Source organism: Dasypus novemcinctus, chromosome 9 (assembly GCF_030445035.2).
Source record: "Dasypus novemcinctus isolate mDasNov1 chromosome 9, mDasNov1.1.hap2, whole genome shotgun sequence".
NCBI lineage: Eukaryota > Metazoa > Chordata > Mammalia > Cingulata > Dasypodidae > Dasypus > Dasypus novemcinctus.
In genome coordinates, this window is record NC_080681.1 from 19477567 (window position 1) to 19494474 (window position 16908).

Sequence of the window (16908 nt, forward strand, 5' to 3'; positions counted from 1 at the left end):
ACCTGTTCTTCAACCTTCTACTTCTTCTTATGCTTTCTTCACTTACTGAGCACAAACTGTCAGATTTTTTTACTTTGGACCATCTCCTCTAAGGCACTATCAGATAACTTTGTAATCATGCATTTACAGCCTTCGAACACCAACATTTTAAACTGAGACTAATGCCTAGAGCCACATTTTTTAAAAAGTTTGTCACTAAAGATTTATCAATCTTAGGGATTAACTATAACTACCTGGAAAAACCACTGAGCTCCAGATATTCCCTTAAATATCCAAACCCCAGACTGGAATTCTAATTATTATTTTTTTAAACATTCCTGCTGAAGAAAAGACAGCTGGACTTATTGCATCAACACCACCAAAGTATAAGTGACAACAACAAAGGAAACTAATTGTATATCCAAAGACCAAGATTTACCATGGCAAAGTCTAAAAAATAGTTACAGGAGCCAACCCTTAAAAGTTTAAAAAAAGATAGGTATAATATTCTCTGTTTTTCAGGGCATTATTTTATACAAGTTTAAAAAAATTCAAAAACAAAAATAAAGAAGTTATTTAGCCTTGTGAATATTTTGCATAAAGTTTCTTAAATTTCTATGACAAACTCTTCAAGCAATTCAACATTTCAAACAGAGTTGTCATTCAAAAGTCCCTTTGACATGGGATCTATCTCACACTTACAAAGCGGCTTCCTCCTTTGTTGAAGGTGAGAGTGGCTCTTTGTTCCTTTGGGTCCCAGTCTCGCATTCAATGCCACCCCTGTCTGTTTTCCAACACTATCTCTACCAAACTGCAGGGGGACACCTTTAGGCACTTGCTTTATATCAAATTGCTCCTGCTTGACCAAGAAGGAGGGTACAGCAAGACGGGTTAATCATGGTTTCTGGAGTTACAGGGCACTGCTCTGCTCCAGGATTGTCGAAGGATACAGTTAAAATCCCTCCATTCGTGGTAGAAGTGTGCCATGGACAAGTTCTTTTTGCTATTACATGGTCTAGCAGTTGTTCTGTGTTCAACTGGGCCTGAACCCTCAGGCCTCTTCTGAAAAGAAAAATTGCCTGAGGTATGTCTTTCTGATGGCTTAATTTATTTCCATTTCTGGAAAAATTGGCTGGAATGTTTTTTTTGTTTCTTTTTTCTGTTTAACTGATTAGGTCCCTTGAAAACTGCAACTGACTTCCTCGGCACTTCATTTTGTCTCAGGTTTGCCTTCCTTTTAACACAGGAAAATATTGTTCTGTATTGTCACTTAGAGGTGGTCGATTAGTAGGACTAATTCCTCTTTGAGTTCCAGTTGCTGTCCTAGCTTCAGGCCAGGACAACCCCATAAGGACTTCCCTTTCCAGGCATTATTCTTCAACAATGGCCCAGACTTTTCTTTCCAAAATTCTGTTGCATTCCGCATCGTATTTTCATCCTGACTCGCCAAGTACCACTTTGTTGGAGTTTCCTATTTAGTCTTGAAAAATTCTGCTTCTTTCTTTCCTTTCCATTCAATTTGATTTTGTCATCCAAAGACACACCAATTTTATCCAGGTTTTCATTGCTGTGGTTTTCGTCCCCGGAGCCGCCCAGAGCTCCCACCAAGGTATAAAACTAGTTCATGACTGAAGACATCGGGCTGGAACAGTCAGCAGGGAAGGCCTGAGTCTGAGGCCTCTAGAATGATTTTAATTAATAAAGTAGACCAGATTTTATCTTGAATGGTAGGGAATGGGGTATGTTAAAAAATTAAATAACTTGTGCAGTGGGCAGTTACAAAATATAGTTTATAATTGTAGTTTCCAAAGAATTAAAATAAATTATTGTTAGCAATAAATCTATACTAAATGTAATTTTATCTTTTTGTCGAATTCAAACTATATGAGATTCTTTCCATAGAATTATGCCTTTATAAAATATAAGGCATTATTTTAGGAATATATCAAATTACCACCAAAAAAACTGTCTGCTATATTATGAATATTCCCTTATATTTTATTTAAAGTTCAGTAATAATATCACATGTATTAGAAATCAACTATGATGTAGAACACTAAATTAGGAATACTTCTTAAAAAGTATCAGTGAGAAGAATTTACCTAATGGATGCTAAAGACAGGGACGACTTCTGAGTGAATAAGATTCACTTTATTGATTTATGTTTAAAGTTTTCCTCTTTGCCTTACCTTGAGATGGTAACTTTGTGTACTTACCTTGGTTTCTTTCAAAAGGAGACAACAAACTAGCAGGAGAAAAGTGAGCTGTCTACCAATGAAAAAGGCCACTGGATTATAGGTTTTATTCGTCCTTAAGAAATATTTTAACAGTCATCCATCATGAAAGTGACCTTACTGCTCAAAGCTGATGGAGCCCTTAATTGCCTGATTTCAGAAAGCAGATGAGTTAAACCAACCATACTCTCAATGTCACGTTTTCTCCTATTTACTACAGATCAATAATAAGGCAATGCCAGGCTCTGTCTTTCCTTAGAATTTTCTTCATGATCTTATATGGCCATTGTTTAATTTCTCTACCTTGGGTGAAAACTTAACTGCACTATTCCTGATGTATATGCATTACAAATATGGAAGGTAAGGCTTTTCTTAATTTTCTCAGCTGCTGAAATAACTTGTATCTCATCAATCATTCCTTCTTGCTCAGTTGCTCATTTCAGAATAGGAGAGGATGTCATCACAAAAATAAAAATGATTATATTTAATATATTTATGAAACTGATGCCTGTTTAGATATTACTGTATCAACTGAGAATGCTTTTTGACTGATTATCTTTCTTTTCTTTGTTAAAGGAATTCTAATTCTGTGATTAATTTTAAAAACAGAGCATCTAATTAAAGAGTCCAATTTTTTTAAAAGTTCACAGTCTTTCAAAATTATGTATGCAAACAGTTTAGTAAGAAAAGTAACCATTCTACTTAATTTGCACATGAAAATTTATTTTTGAAACATAAAGTTTGTATATACAATTATGGAGCCTGCATTAAAATTCTTCCTTAAATGTCAGAACTGCTAATTAACTCTTCCCTGGAAAATTTTATATTTCAATTGATCTGAGTATTTTAATTACTAGGAAAATCTTGTAATTATTAAGATATGGCAAATTTATGTGTATTGTAGCAGTAACAAACAATAAGTATAATCAGATTTCTCCATCACTTCTACTTTAAGCAACATTTGTAAAACATAACCTGCTCTAGTATAAATTGCTTTCTCAGTAAACAGGAAAACAAAATAATCTTTAATTACAATGCTGTTAATGTAAGTACTAAAGTTAGATTAATGTAAAAACTATAAGAGGAATGAGAATATTCTAGTTCTTTCATTCTCTCTCTTACCTTTCATTTATTGAACGAAGATTAGGTAACAGGTATTGTGACTATTTTGGGAATACAAAGTTGAAAACAATTTGTTTTCTGATTCTGAGCTGCATAATTTATAATACAGGCATGCAATTAGATAATTACAAAAAATGCTAGAGTGATATATGAAGGCATAAACATAATTCTATAGAATGTAGTGAATAACTCAGGGTACATTAATAAATACATTTGATAGAGGAGGGGACCTTGAATTGGATCTTAAGCATAAGTCAAAGTATAACATATATACATATGGAGAGAAAGAAAGAAAGAAATAGAGACCATTCTAGGTTAAAGGAACAGTGTGAGCAAAAGCTCAGAGTAAAAAAAGCATAATCTGCTTGAGATATAGATGTATTTCAGATTTGCAACTGTGCATGATGTGTGGAGACGATGGGAAAAGTCTGAAGAGCCTGCTGTGGGTCAAATTACCTTAATCGAAATGTTCCAGGCATTGTTCTATGGGTAACTAGAAGAAAAAAAACGTTGATTCTGATGGGATCACCTGTGTGCTTGGATGTGTGCTTGTTTTGAAAGGGTATTTTGAGAAGAAGGTAAGAGCAGTTATCTGCGGGTTTAATATCACTCTCCGATTCCATGTGAGATACTTGGAGAGAAAAATGTAGGCGAGTAGGTGCCTTTGTGATCAGTACTAATGAGCTATAAAATGTGAAGCAATAATTTGTAGAGGTGAAGCGTAGGAGGAACCTTGACAACGTACATGCAGCTCTGAAAGCGCCTCTGCTTTATCCTTAGCTTGCTCCTGGTATCTGGGCCCTTTGATTTCTTGTTCTTTGGTTCAATTACCACATTCTGATTCTCCTTAATTTTTGCCCACTTGAACTGCTCCGTATACTGGCCCTGATGTTTTGTGAAAACTGTGTATACTCATTTGATCATTTTTCTGTTTGTATGTCCCAATGATTTTTTTTTTTTCTGATCCATAGTTCAGGAATGTTTTCCATCTTGCCTGGCTACCATTTCAAAGTTTATTATAGCATAAGCATTCATTTGTTTTATTGGATTCTTAACCTGATTTAAATTAGGAAATTAGAACGCCAAAAGATCTCTGGGCAGTGTAGTAAACACGCACACACACACACACTAATTTCCCCAGATGCAATGCATTGCTCACCATTGTTTTGAGGATCTTTGTCTTTTTTGACGTTCTAATCTTGAGGTTGTTCTTCTGGTTCTTTGCTCTTCAAAGAGTGTACTTTTTTCATGAATTTTACTCAGATGATGTGCATGATTGATATACCTTTGTGTATCAGATATCTTTCATCCTGAGAGGTAAGGTTTTCTGGTATTCTGCTTCTTTCTCTCAGGAGTCTGTTGATATCATTCTAATTTTAGTATCATAGCAATCCAATTAAGACAACAGCTAGCACTGTGTGTTATATTTACTTGCAATTTTATATTCATCACTAGGATTAAGGACTGTTGCTAGACTATGCTTATTTATTTTCTCATCAATCCAGGCTGAAACAAGGTCGAGTCTTTCAATCCACAGATTCTAAACTTTCTTCAGATCACTCAAATTATATTCTGTTATTTAAGTATTACAGTTTCTCAGTCTGTCAATTTTTACCATCCAGGATAGTTTTATATAGACATTCAAGGTTTCTTGGCTTACCACCCAAATATTTTACCTTTCTCTCATCTTTTTATTACTTTGTTCTTTGCTTTTTTAGGAATCAGTAATGTCCTAACTATATAAAAAGTTGTTCTAAGTGGTAATAAGAATCAAAGATTCCCGTGGATGTAGTGCAAAAACTAATATTGGTTTAAAATTCAGGTTATATATTGGTTTAAAAATGCCATTATTTTATCAGAAACTATAGTTATTATTAACCCAAAATGAAAAGATTATTAATAAATAATGAAATGATGGGATGAGTTTCCTAACATAAATTTGGTTAAGATACAGTTTGGCAGTTATTACAAAAGATAGCAATCATTGTTCACGAGGATGTGGATTAATGATGTTTACATAATGATGGCAGTGGTTTAAATCTGTGCAAACTTTCAAAGGGATATAGGGCAATGAGTACACAAAGTTTGTTTTCTTTATTGCACATATTTTTGATGCAGTAATTTTCCTCCTGAAAATTTATATTTCAGAAATAAAATGAAAAATGACCCAAAATTATCGAATGAAGTGTTTATCATAGGTATGTTCACAGGAGAAAACGTATTTATTACATTTTGTAATATTTATTATATATATAAATAGAAAATGTTTGAATATATGATGGTATATTACATAATTACTGCATGATTGAATGCAGTAATTTTAAATGATCAAGTAGTTGTGTATGATAATAGCCAGCAAATATATCTAATTGGTGCTATAAGACCCCTTCACTATTTAATTGTGCACTGTCAGTTTATGCATTCAGATATTAAACTCTACCTGAAATTGAAATGAACAGCAACAATTGATTATCAATTTTCATGCAAGCATACTTCTACTCCACTTCTGCTAGACTGAAAGAAGAGTTATTACTCTGATTAGTGATTATTTTACTATTTTAATCATTGCTTAAATCCTGTAGTTTTTCTTTGCCCAAATAAAATACATGAGAGGTTTTGTGCCAAAATGCCTCCTGTCTTTACGATAATAAATATTTTTTTTTTTTTGTTTCTTGTTTTGAGGGAGGGAATTTTTTTCCATTAAAAAAAAACTGTTAAAGTATGTCATTCATACATGAACATGCATAAACTATAAGTGTATAGTAAAGTTGTATAGTAAACAAACATGCATGTCATCATACAAATCTACCATGCAACACCCCACCACCTTCACCTCACATTATTGTGAAACATTTGTTACAAACTATGAAGGAATGTCCTCAAAATATTGCTACTAACTATAGCCCATATCTTATATTTGGCATATTTTTCCCCAAACCAACCCAATAATTAACACCCTCTATTAGAGTTATATTTGTTATAGTTCATGAAAGAACATTCTTATATTTGTTCTGTTAACCAGAGATGATCTTCCACACATAATTCACTGTGTTATAGATTCCCATGCTTTGTACAGTCCATTCAAAGTGGACATTCAGAGGCTTTCATTTATATCACAGAGTTATGCTGTGATCAATTAGGCCAATTTTAGAACATTTTCATTACTCCGAAAGGAAAAAAGGAGGGTATTTTTATAAATGAATTTTTTTCAAGGTAATATTATCATCCAATAAATAAAACCATTTTTAAGCGTACAGTTAGATGAATTCTGACAAATCAATATAATCCTGTTAAGACCATAAAACCAAGATAAAGAATATTTCTGTCACCAACAAAAATTCTCTTGTGCCACTAGAAGTCATATCCTGTATTCTAATTCTTTGCCACAGGGAACATTGATTTGCTTTTTACTCAATTTAGAATTTTATATAAATGAAATGATATTAAATGTACTCTTTTGTTTAAGGTTACCTGGATCTATTTAGTTTTGTACAGAATAATGTTTGTGGTCATTATTATAATAGCTGTCATGCCAGCTCTATCTTCACTGGACCTATAGTGTGATTTGGGGGATTTTTTTCCTGGCTTTAGAGCAAGCTTACTTTTCATTTTTTTCAATTTTTAAAAAATTTATTGAAGTGTATCACTCATACATAAATATATATAAACAGCAAGTGTAGGGAAGCGGACTTGGCCCAGGGGTTAGGGTGCCCGTCTACCACATGGGAGGTCCATGGTTCAAACCCCGGGCCTCCTTGACCCGTGTGGAGCTGGCCCACATGCAGTGTTGATGCATGCAAGGAGTGCCCTGCCACGCGTAGGGGAGCCCCACATACAAGGAGTGTGCCCCGTAAGGAGAGCTGCCCAGCAGGAAAGAAAGTGCAGCCTGCTCAGGAATGGCACCGCACACACGGGGAGCTGACATAACAAGATGACGCAGCAAAAAGAAACACAGATTCCTGTGCCGCTGACAACAACAGAAGCTAACAAAAAAGAACACGCAGCAAATGGACACAGAGAACAGACAACTGGGGTAGGGGGGAGGAGAGAAATAAAAAAATAATACATCTTTTAAAAAAACCAGTAAGTGTATAGTAATAGTTATGCATTTACAAAACAAGCATAAATAACATCATACAGTGCTCTCATGAGCGGTATGCCTCACCCTACTATCAATACCTTGTATTGTTGTGAAATATTTTTAACACCCTTCTATCAATACAACACACAAACACACTATGGTGGAACATTTGTTACAGATTATGAGATAATATAATCAGACTATTACCAGGTACATAGCATACATTTGGCACACTTTTTCCATACTCCCCCATTAGCAACACAGTACATATTTGACATAGATGCATGGATATTACATTATTACTGTTAACTACAGTCCACAGTTTACTCCAGTTGTATTTTTCCCATGCTTCTCCACATTCCCACCACTTTGCAGTAGTGATGTAAATCTGCTCTAGCTCACAAAGGGCTCTCTTGCTTATATATCATCAACATCAATTTTCATCCACCTCTGGTTTTACTGTGTTATTCAGTCCCTAGATTCTTCTCTATTTTTATTTCAATTTTCATTTACATTCCTAGGCTACCCTTTCCAACCACATTCCCATTTATAAACCAGTTATTACTAACTATAATGTGTTACCACCAATTCTATACATTTCCCCAGTTTTATACTAAAGTTAATTAAAAGTTCTATATACATTAAACATCATTTGTCCATCTCAGTCCTCCTCTGATCTCCTTTTTTATCCTTTTTGAGTTATTTTTGTGTAAGATATGATATAAGGCTCCTCTTTCATTCTTTTTGCTATGGATATCCAGTTCTCTCAAGACTATTTGTTGAATGGACTGTTCTGCCTGAGCTGGGTGTGTTTGACAGTCTTGTCAAAAAGTCACTTGAGAATAGATGTGAGGGTCTATTTCTGAACCATCAATCCAGTTTCATTGGTCTGCGTGTCTGTTTTTATGCCAGTACCATGCTTTTCTTAACCACTGTAGCTAGGTAATAGGGTTTAAAGTCCAGAAGTGAGAGTTGTCCAACTTCACTTTTCCTCTTTAAGATGTTCCTGGCTATTCAGGACCCCTTATTATTCCAAATAAATTTGATAATCATGTTTTCCATTTATTAAAAAATGCTGGTGGAATTTTAATTGGGATTGCATTGAATTTAAGTACCACTTTGGGTAGAATTGACATCTTAATGATATTTAGTCTTCCAATCTGTAAGCATGGAATGTTCTTCCAATTATTTAGGTCTTTCTCAATTTCTTTTAACAATGCACTGTGATTTTCTGAATACAAGTGCTTTACACCATTGGTTAACATTGCTGTCATTTAGTTCCCTGAGAATATATTTCTAAATATTTGATTCTTTTAGTCACTATTTTCAATGGATTTTTTTTCCTGACTTCCTCCTCAGTGCACATTACTTGTGCAATTTAAAGACTATTTTATCTGATGTAAGTATAGCAATATAGCTACTCAGGCTTTTTTTTTTTTTTTTTTTTGGCTACTGTATGCATGGAATATATTTTTCCAGCCTTTCACTTTCAATCTATTGGCTAGCCTTGAGTCTAAGGTAAGTCCCTTACAAACAGCATATAGGTGCTCATATTTTCTTATCAATTCCTCCATTCTGTGTCTTTCAACTGGGGGATGTAATCCATTAACATTCTGTTTTACTATTGTATAGTCAGTTCCCATGTTATCCATTTTGACCTTTGGCCGTCATCTGTCATATTTTATATTCTCTACTCTTTTGAGAACTTTTAGTTATTTTTACTTATATAATCTTCATTTCTAGACTCTTTTTCTAGCATTTTCTGTCTTTTCTTTTCAAACTGAAACCCACCCTTTAGTATTCCCTACAAAGACAGTCTCTTGGTTACAAATTCTCTCAGTTACTGTTTATCTGTGAATATTCTAAACTCACTCTCACATTTGAAATACAATTTTGAGATAAAAGATTCTTGATTGGAAATTTTTCTCTTTCAGTATCTTAAATATATCATACAACTGTTTTCTTGCCTTCATGGTTTCTGATGAAAAATCAGCATTTAATATAATTGGGTATCCTTTATATGTTATGCGTTGCTTTTTCTCGCTGCTATCAGAAATCTGTCTTCGTCTTTTGCATTTGACATTCTGATTAGTATGTGTTTTGGCGTTGGTCTATTCAGATTTTTTTTTTTTTTTTGGATGGGAGTACATTGTACTTCTGGAGCATGGATATCTATATCCTTCAATAGAGTTTGGGAAATTTTCCACCATTATTTCTTCAGATATTCCTTCTGTCTCTTTACCCTTCTCTTCTTCTTTTGAAATGCCCATGATACATGTGTTTGCATGTCTCTTGCTGTCATTTAGTTCCCTGAAAACTTGTTCAATTTTTTCCATTCTTTTCTTCATCTGTTCTTTTGTATGTTACCTTCAGAGGCCATTTCTTCAAGCTCACCAATCCTTTCTTCTGCCTCCTTAAATCTATTATATGATTCCATGGCATTTTTTGTTTCATTTATTGCACCTTCCAATCCCATAACATCTGCTATTTTTCTATGTATGCTTTCAAATTCTTCTACGTGTTCATCCAAATTCTTCTTAATATCCTTAATCTCTTTAGCCTTGTCACTGAACTTAGTAAGGAGATTTGTCTGCACATCTATGATTAGTTGTCTCAACTCCTTTATGTCATCTGGAAGCTTATCTTCTCCTTTACTGGACCCTATCTTCCTATTTCTTGGTGGTGAGGAATGTAATTTTTTGTTGGGTGTCTTGACATCAGGCTTACTGGATGTATTTTTTTTTCCAGGTACAGTTTCTCTCTTTAGCTTAGGGATTCTTGCCCTTTCTCCCTTAGTGGTTGTACAGTACAAACCAAGGACATAGTAGATGCTGTAAGCTGTGGAGGCTTAAGCTGCCTTCACTGCTTGAGGGGCCAGTGAAGCTTCTCTCAACTTTTTCCTTTGCAAAAGGTAGGGACAGAGCCACAGCCCTGTGCAATAAACCAAGTCATGCATGCCTAGACTGTAATTGCCCAGAGAGACCAATGAAGCTTAAAGCTCCTTTCTCCCCTGCCTGGGCCAGGATTGGAGCTGCAGGTATGGGCAGCAGTTTATGCTGTGTGGGTCCAAAATGACCTCCTTTGCCCTGGTTGACTTCTATTTAGTCTGTGCCAACCACATGTACCTGCAGTTCTCCAGAGAGGCTGATGTAGGGCCTGCCAGCTTCCTCCCTGCTACAGGTTGTGCTGAAGCCTAGGCTAGAGCTGCAGGCTGGTCTGAATGAAAGAAGCCAGTCCCTACATTACATTGATTTACAGTCAGCTCTGCTTCCCCTCATGCCAGGGACAGAGTAAAAATGGTGGCTACCATCCTCTTTCCAACTTGGACACATTTAAACTTAAGCTGTTCTGAGAATTATACTGTAGCCTGCTAAATTTACTAAACAGTTGCTGAAGTTGGTGCCCAACCATGTCCTCCTCCCCCACTTTTGGGAAGTAGAGCTTCCAATTCCATTTGCAGAATAGCTCCCAAGGCAGCTTGTGCCACCAGTGGAGGATGGGCACCATGATCTGTGGTGTGGAACACTCTACTTATGAATCTTCTCTGCAGAATCTCCTCTTTCCATTCATTCAAGGATGTTGCAGGATGCTCTTGTGATCTGCTTGAGCCCCAAAACAGGTGCTTTAGATAGCACTGAGTGATTATTAACTGCTCTGTAGCACAAGCTGACTTTAGGAGCTCCTTACTCTGCCACTATCTTGTTGGTTCTCAGGCTTGCTTGTTTATTGGACAGTGCAGTCAGTAAAGCACTGACCACATGATTTTAATTTAAAACAATTGAAAGTAAAGTAAACATTCAGTTCTCTCTTGAATTAAGCATATTTCAAATTTCAGTAGCCATATATGTTGCTTGATACCATTTAGACTGTGGGTATTTTGAATATCTCTTCTCTCTCTCTCTTTCTCTCTCTCTTTGGTATACTTGCTTCTCATGGATGAATTGAGTAGTTTTAAGATGTTATTTTTGCTACACAATTGGCTTATTAGTTACATATCCTTGTCTTACTTTTTAGTGTTGCTCCGAGTTTCATAGCATATATTCTTAACTTATCACAATCCATGTTCATGTTTTTTTTCAATCATGTTGTGTATAAGATCATACAACTTTAATCTTCCACTTCTATATTGTGTTACTTTTACTAGCATCTTTTTTCTACATATGCTAGAAATTCTACAATACTTTTTTATATTTATTATAAGTTGTCTGTTATCATTTAACTTGAAAACTTAAGAATTACATATACTGCATTTATAAAAATTACCCACATATCTGAAACTCCGATTTTTCATGTGTGAACACAAATTCCTATGTGATGTCATTTTACTTTTTGCTTAGAGAAATGTGGTTCATATTTTTGCATCACAGAACAGCTAGTGAAGAATTCTCACCATGTGCAGATTTTTTCCTGAAAAAAAAAATTTTTTCCTTCATTTTGAGAGATATTTTCTCTGGGTGTAGAATTATAGCATGACCATTTTATGTATGTTTTTATGCCCCCACTTTAAAGATTTCATTCCCTTTTATTTTGGCTGGTATAATTTCTGAAGAAGCATATGCTTGCATTCTTATCTTTGTTTTTCTAAATGTTTGGTATCATTTATTCTTCTGGTTGCTTTTAGGAATTTCAAGAATTTCTCCTTATCACTCTTTTCAACAATTTCACTATGCTTTGACTTGGCATTGCTTTCTTAGGTTTTATTCTGCTTGCAATTCATTGAACATCTTGTTTCTTTGGTTTATACTTTTCATCATATTCAGCAGTTTTTCAATCATTACTTCTTCAAATATTTTTGTTTTCCTCTATCTCATTCTGCTCATTCTAGGAGGCCAAATATATGAACGTATGCTGCTTGATATTGTCCAGTATGTCAATTAAGCCCTATCCATTTCTTCAGTCCTTTTATCCTTTCTGTTCTTCATATTTAGATAATGTCTATTATGGTATTTTCAAATTCACCTTGTTTTTCTTTGAGTATCTAATCTGCCATTAGGCACATCCAGTGAATTTTCATTTTATATATAGTATTTTTCATCTGTAAATATTCCATTTCTGTCTAATTTGCTTGTTTATTCACTCTCCAACTTATGTTCTTGTTTTCTTTCACACACTTGTCCATAATAAATAATATATTAATAACTGTTTTAGAGAAGCAGACTTGGCCCAATGGTTAGGGCGTCCATCTACCACATGGGAGGTCCGCGGTTCAAACCCCGGGCCTCCTTGACCCGTGTGCAGCTGGCTCACACGTAGTGCTGATTCACGCAAGGAATGCTGTGCCACACAGGGTGTCCCCGCGTAAGGAGTGCGCCCCATAAGGAGAGCTGCCCAGAGAGAAAGAAAGGTCAGCCTGCCCAGGAATGGTGTGGCACACACGGAGAGCTGACACAACAAGATGACGCACCAAAAAAAACACAGATTCCTGTGCTGCTGACAACAGAAGCAGACGAAGAAGACACAGCAAATAGACACAGAGAACAGACAACTAGGGCGGGGGGAAGGGGAGAGAAATAAATAAATAAATAAAATCTTAAAAAAAAATAACTATTTTAATTGTTTTTGTCAGCTAATTCTATTGTCCTTTTATTTGTTGGATCTGATTTAATTTATTTAATTGTTCTTGAGCTATTCTTATTATGTACATGATTTTTACATGCCTGGTAATTTTTCATCGGATTCTGGATGTTGAATTTTATTTTATTCTTTGCAGAATTAAAAAAAAATGTTCAAGTTCGTTCTAGCATGCAGTTAAGTTATTTGACAATAAATCTGACACTTTAAGTTGTTTTTTTTTTACTTTATTATTTTTATCTCCCTTCCCCCCAATGTTTCTCTCCTCTGTCTGCTCATTGTTTGCCTTCTCCAGGGAGCACTGGGAACTGAAAATGCCTCCATTAATAAGCTGGAGAAGTTGTATGAGTCACCACCTCTTTGTAATTTCCTTCTTTCAAAGATCACAATACTGTGTTACCTGCTGCCCAATGTTTGGAAACCATTTCATAACATATTTTTTCATACACACATCCTGGATATCAGAAGGGCAATTCCTATTCTATTCTAATGGCAAATATTCTAGTAGCAGCCAATAGCTACCGGAAGTGATAGAGGTGTTTGATATCATCTTATCTGTTTTACATCTAAAGTGAAAGTGATATCCTCACTGGGCCCACAATGTAAGTTAAGACATTTTTTCCCCAGGCTTTGGGAGAAATTCTTAAGGTTTTATGATCTACCCAAAATTGTTTCATTAATATTTTTCCAACTCAGATTAGAAAACGTTGGTTAATTTTGCTTCTAACTGAGAATCTTAACAAATATAGTATAATTAATAATTTAGTTGACTATGTGCTGCAGAAAAATCTAGTTCCCATGACTGCAGGCTCAGGAAACCTTTGCTCCTATCCCTGGTACACCATCAGGATTTATTCTTCTGCTAAGGGAATTTTTATCATTATTCAATCCTTTCTGGCTACTATGCAAAATCATAATTCTAATTTTTTTTAAAAAAATTTACAACTAAATGTATAACTGTAACAGTATGCAAGGTATTTTGTTTTGCATTGCTGATTATCACCTGTCTTTAGGAAAACTTAGGTAAATGTTTCATGATAACCTGAAGAATCCATTGTAAATGTGTGCAGCTAGAAAATTGTAATTATTTTGTTTTAAATATTTAATGGTTTCAGGCTAAGCCAGCCAGATTATTAATCTTTTGTTAAGGATGATAATAAACAAATTTATTATATTCAGTATCTTTATTTATAATACCATACTGAGGAGTGTAATGCCTGTAGAACAACAATTTCAAAATCTTTTTTTTCAAATAGCTGTCTACTCTGGACAGTGTTTGAATAATTCAAACGCTTGCCTTGTTATTGCTCCTTGCTTTCTTTGGGCTCTCTAATTAGAGAACAATTCACATTTGTTTTGGTTACATTTATTTTGGTTTTCTTAAAATATTCTATTAGGATACAACCAAGCTTTTCAGACATGGGAGTTGGTAAATCATTCCTTTTGTGATTGTTTTGCTTTTGTTGTGTGTGTGTGTTTTTAATGTTTTTGTTACTGTTAATCCTTTGTAACCAACATTTTATACTACAACTGATGATAATTGCAGCTAAGGACAGTGGCATAATTTTATTTTGTTATTGGAATGAGACTATAGTAAATTTTTGGAAAGTTATGGAGACTAATTTTCAGGCTAATAAGATAAAACTTGAATTGGTAAGCAGTTAGTTATGTAAATATTTTAATTAGGGAATGGAATCAACCTGAGGATATTATTATTCAAATTAATCTAACTTTACTGGGTCTACAGAGATGATTGGGAAGTTGGCACACATGAAAAAACATGGAAAAATAAAGTCAGAAAAATCTGATGAAGAGAGTACAACAATGCACTAATGAATATATAATTTATAGGATAAAATAAGAGCTGGAATAATGGTAAAGTGGGAAAAATTCTATAAGAAATTGGATTTCATAATAAGGTAAAATTGCATAATGGCTTTTAGAGCAAGAGTGTTTGAGTTTAGATTCTGAATGTGCAATTAAAAAGCTGCACAGGGAGCAGCTGTGACTCAAACAGTTTAGTGCTTCCCTCTAACATGGGAGATCTTGGGTTCAGTTCCTGGTGCCTCCTAAAGAAAAAATCAAAGAGCAAAAACAATGAGCAGACAGTGATAAAAAACAAACAAACAAATGAGCAAGGAATGAGTGTAGGTCAAGCAGTTGTGTGCCTGCCTCCCACATAGAAGGCTCAGGGTTTGGTTACCAGTGCCTCCTAAAGGAAAAACAAACAGATAATGAGCAAAAACAATGAACAGACAATGAGCAAAAGCAACAACAATGAGCAAACAGACAAGGGAGTCAAAAAAGGCTACACAACTTAATTCTTGTATCCTTCTCATTGCTCATTTGTAAAATAAGTCAGTAAGCATAATATCTAAAGGTGTGTTTTATGTGTAAAGGATATGGGATAATATCTGACACATTTCAAGCACTCAGTAAAATAGCAATTATTATTACTAGTGTACTAGGGTCACTGGAACAACTGTTAGTACCCTGAAGAAATATAGACAATTTATTGGGAGGATGGGAAATTTTTCTGTGTAGATCGAGTTTGAGTAACTTGATAAAATTCCAGGAAAAGATAAAAGGAAAATGTGGAAATATGAGTCAAGAACATGAAATCCCAAGTTAGAATTCATTGCTTTCATAGTTGTATATATAGAAGTGATGATAAAACTTAGGGAAGATAAGAGATCATCAGAGAAGCAAGAATAAAAAGAAGGCCAAAAAAAGAGTATTTGTGTTATATCAGTCTTATTTTGACTTAACTACAATATTTACCATGTAACTTTTTATTAAACTTGGCATTTCTGTCTTCAAATAGAAAAGAAATTCTTATTTTTAAAAAGGGAATTGTTAGTGCATGGATTTCTATGTTCTCAGATAGTAAAAATGTTTCTTAAAATATTGCTTAAAATTAAAAATGTACACACAGATTCTATGATATTTAATGTTAGTAAATAAACTGTTTTATATGTCATTAAGTATAGAAGTAAATTAATATTATATATATTTAATAACAATAAGAACAAGAAAATCAGTACCTCAATGTACTGTGGATAACTGTTATTAGTATTTAATTAACACATTTGTCAAGGTTTTGAAATGTTTTGTCTATGATCTGTCATGTATGCATCTATACAATGTTAAACTAAAAATGCCAAACTGTGACAGTATTCCACATTCCCCCCACTTAAGACATGCAAATATCATTACTTGGTGGAAAGGCATGAAAGTATGAGCCAGATTATCAGATTCTCAAATAGTGACTAAATTGCTACTGCTCTCAAGAAATTAATTTCCTAAGCCTTAATTTCTTCATGTATAAAAGAGGGCATAATAATATTTTCATTCATAAATTGTGAAGAAATAATAACTAAAATTTATTGAGGTGGTAGTATGTACCTGACACTTTCATTATAACTCTCAATGCATTATTTTATTTAATTCTAAAATCAGACCAAAGATAATATCTACTATTCCTATTTAGACTTTGCAGATAAAGAAACTGAGGTACAAAGAAGTTAGGTAATTTGTCCAAGATCTTAGCACTAGTAAGTAATGAGCCAGGATTTTAACTCAAATGCTCAAACTCCAGACCTCATTCTCTCAACCATTATATATAATTATAGGTGAAACTATTTTTAAAGGTATTAAATTAGTATATTTGTGCTGTAGCTTGGGGTTTTGTTTGTTCTTTACATTTTAATTAAACTTTTAATTTTGAGGAAATTGTAAATTTACATGCAGTTGTAGAAAAATAATAGAGCTCTCTTGTATACTTTACTTATTTTCCTCCAATGGAAACACCTTGCATAACTATAGTACAATAACATAACCAAGAAATTGACATTGATACAATCCAGCTTTCTTTTTCAAATGTCACCAGTTTTACATATACTCATTTGTGTGTGTGTGTGC

At 34.2% G+C, this 16908-nt stretch overlaps 1 pseudogene; it reads right to left on the reverse strand.

Annotated features, from left to right (window-relative positions):
- Positions 1-666: 666 nt before the first annotated feature.
- Positions 667-16908, reverse strand: part of LOC101442071 (UAP56-interacting factor pseudogene) — a 41977-nt pseudogene continuing 25735 nt past the window's right edge.